At 33.9% G+C, this 3,640-nt stretch overlaps 1 long non-coding RNA gene across 1 annotated transcript; it reads left to right on the top strand.

Moving 5' to 3' along the window:
• The first annotated feature begins 1,734 nt into the window (after window positions 1-1,734).
• On the top strand, window positions 1,735-3,392 carry LOC123709063. Its single transcript, XR_006753677.1, has 3 exons — window positions 1,735-2,143; window positions 2,505-2,696; window positions 2,927-3,392. It is a non-coding gene; the product is annotated as an uncharacterized LOC123709063 (long non-coding RNA).
• The last annotated feature ends 248 nt before the right edge of the window (window positions 3,393-3,640 follow it).

Here is a 3,640-nt window from a genome sequence, read left to right as displayed (position 1 = left end):
CTGATGACTGATGATGGAAAATGTACCAAGTTACGATGCTTGACAAAACATCATGAAACGTCAGAAAATATTTGACGTTGTCAAACTTGAACTTGAACATGTCTAGAACTATAGCGTAGATAGATTATAAAGGTAGTATTAGTGTTAGTGCTTAGTATTCTATGGAAGTATCTCTTTTTTAGCTGTCATAGATATCTCGATCGTAGCATTAGCTAAGACAGAACACTTATTTTTTAATTTTTATATAATATTTTGCATAATGTTAACACAAAAAAAACTAAATATTAGGTGAAATTGGCGTATATTGTACTGGCCACTTTAATCGCGATGTTCTCCTCTTTGGTAAGGAATTCCAAATTCAAATTTGTATAGCTATTTACTCATGTATTTGTGCTTCGATGACCGTCATTCATTTGTTTTTTTCTTCTGCTTTTTTCTATTTGCGTCACTCATTTTATAAAATGGAAAACTTAAAGTATCGCATTATTTACGAATACGAGTTCCGCCGTGGCATTAGGGCTGTGGAAACGACTCGAAGGGTGAATGATGTGTATGGCGGTCATGTTGCAAAAGAAAACACAGTTCGTTTTTGGTTCCAACGTTTTCGTTCTGGAAATTTCGACCTGCAGAACAAGCCCCGTGGACGGCCTGAGACCCAAGTTGATAATGAAGTATTGAAGGTTATTGTGGAAGCGGATCCATCGCAAACCACGTCCGAGTTACGCACGCTGCAGGCTGCGGTGTTAGTGATAAAACTGTTTTAATTCACTTGAAGCAAATTAGGAAGATTAAAAAGCTTGAAAGGTAAACCTCACGAATTGACTGAAGCAAACCGGCAAACGCGCGTCGACTGCTGCGTTGCATTACTGAACCGGCACAATAATGAAGATATTTCAAACCGAATCATTACCTGTGATGAAAAATGAACTCTTTACGATAATCGGAAGCGCTCAGCGCAATGGTTGGATTCTGGCCAGCCAGCCAAATCCTGCCCCAAGCGAAAATTAACCCCAAAAAAAGTTACTTGTAAGCGTTTGGTGGACTATTGCCGGTATTGTTCATTGCAGTTTTCTCAAATCTGGCCAGACTATTACGGGTGATGTCTATTGTCAGCAATTTCAAACCATAATGGAAAAGCTAGCGGCTAAACAACCTAGGCTGGTCAATCGCTCCACGCCACTGCTACTTCACAACAACGCTAGACCACTGACACTGCACAACAGACGGCTACCAAATTAGAAGAGCTTCCATTGGAATGTCTAAGACATCCTCCGTAGTCCCCGGACCTTGCTACAACAGATTACCTTTTTTTTCGAAATTTGGACAACTTCTTGCAAGGGAAAAAATTTAACTCTGATGGAGCAGTCCAAATCGCCTTCAAAGATTTTATTGATTCCCGTCCCGACTGTTTTTTTTAGTAAAGGGATCAATGCCCTATGCTATATCAATGACTACCTATGAGATGGCAAAAGTGCATAGAAAACAATAGTTCATACTTGGATTAATTAAATATATTATATTTAAAAATATTCGACTTTTTGTTCCTCCCATACAAAACGCCAATTTCATATGTAAGGACCTAATATATCTTCGGTCTATGAAATATTTTATCTGTTAAATGTGTGCATTACCGTCTTTAAAAATAATAATTTGCTATTCCGTGTAATTAAATTTCATGCAAAATAATCAATCTGCCTATGTTTAATTAACACGTTCGCTGCGCCATCATTTTCAAAGAACTTTCAGCTGGTGGTTTGGTGACCAAAAGGATCTCGAAACAAACCAACCATTTAGTGCGTTTGAGACCAAGTTTTGAAAATAATTTATATCTTTCAAAAAAACTATGACGCATTTTGAAGTTTTGTGAGTGCAAGTGCCTATTGCTTTATATTTTGCTAGGTTCGCACGCAGTTATGACTTTGTAATTAACTAAAAATACAAAAAATTATTGATATGGATTGTATGTCGTACCGCAACCGATGATAGTATGTGTAGTAAATAGTGATGAGAATAAAATAATATCTTATATTCTATTCATTAAGAGATGGTAAGCACATTGATTGCTTGCATTGCGCGCAAATTGTAGCAATTCGTTTAAGAGAAACAGTACCACAAAACCAACGAGTAGGTGTCCTAGGATCAGGTAGGTATAGTCGGTGTAGTAGATATATATATTTTCGAAAAAACACGATTATGTTCAACGCAAATTACAAAAGTTCTGCAAGATATATCTGATAGATCTCGCAATGCAGCGAACGTGTTAACGTTTATCATCAAAGCGCATTGTCTATGGTAGATAAGAAGAGATTTTAAAAGAAGTACCCTACTTTTTATTTCTCAATTCACACGTAGAGAAAAAGAACATACGAAATTCCCGCAGGTTTAAAGTTTAAATATGATTTCCTTACTGCATATGTGTTTAATGATACTTTTTAATTTACCATTTAGTATTACCGTAATTTATAATATCGACAACGCCACTGAAATTTTTGAATATTTTAAAGAAAAATATAACAAAATATATAATAACGCTTCCGAAGAACGTGTGGGACTAGAAAACTTTGTATTAAACTTAAATAAAGTGGCTCATTTAAACGAAGTAACTGAAGATAGGAATACTCTTTATATTATTAATCAATATGCTGACTTAGATCCAAAAGAGGTAAGTCAGCATTATGCAATCAACGTCAAACCATGTAAGTTTATAAAGTGTAATATTAAAAAAAAATTAAAGCACGGCGTTATGTATTAATTATTGTATTATGTGTATAGTTTACCCTACTGCAAGATTAAATAAAATGCGTCTATAAGTGAGCTTTATTTTCAATATTTATTTATACTTAAGGAATGTAAAAAAACACTCAAAATTTTGTAACACTAAATTTATTATATTTACATCAAATATTATTGGGACTATTTATTTCAGATTTTAAAGTATCAAATAAAAATGATGCTGAGTATCTTGGACGAGCTAAAAACAAAGAAATTAAGAAAGCTGAATTGTATGATTTAGATCAAGCGGAAGAACTATACAAGGATTATATGAAAAAGTACAACAAGAAAAACGCAACAAAAAAGTTCGATCGTCAACTTAAATATTATAGGTTTATTAAAACGCTTGTCGAAATAAATAATAATTATTTAAAAGGTAGTAGCGATGTTGCACTTGATGACAAAGCCGACGTTTTAAAAGAACCCAACGAATATTTCTGGCCGAATTATTAATATTTATTGTTTAATTTAATGAGGTACTTGTGTGTGCTTATCGGTACATTGGCGCTCATTTACAAATTGGTACATCATAGTTTTGTCAATGCCGGATTTGGAAGTCTAAAGGCCTCACAGCAACAAAGGAGTGTAGGGCCCTCAAATAAAATACATATAAACATAAACTTTTAAGTTTTACTATAATATATTTATCGTGATAATAATATTATTTTATTATTAAGTTTAGTAAGGAGCTGTAGTCCCGGTTGCCCCCTAAATCCGTCGCTGAGTTTTGTTGTTATATCATCTAATCAATATAATCCCCATCTTTTTAGCAAGCAACTGTGCAAGAACTTGACTCAATGTATTTTTAATAAATTCAGCAATGATACAAGTGCCTGATATAAACATAATGCTATAGTAAAAACAAAGA

Source organism: Pieris brassicae, chromosome 4, assembly GCF_905147105.1.
Source record: "Pieris brassicae chromosome 4, ilPieBrab1.1, whole genome shotgun sequence".
NCBI classification, from domain to species: Eukaryota; Metazoa; Arthropoda; class Insecta; order Lepidoptera; family Pieridae; genus Pieris; species Pieris brassicae.
The sequence above is the reverse complement of the archived record's forward strand: the minus strand, read 5'-3'. Positions and strand labels throughout refer to the sequence as shown.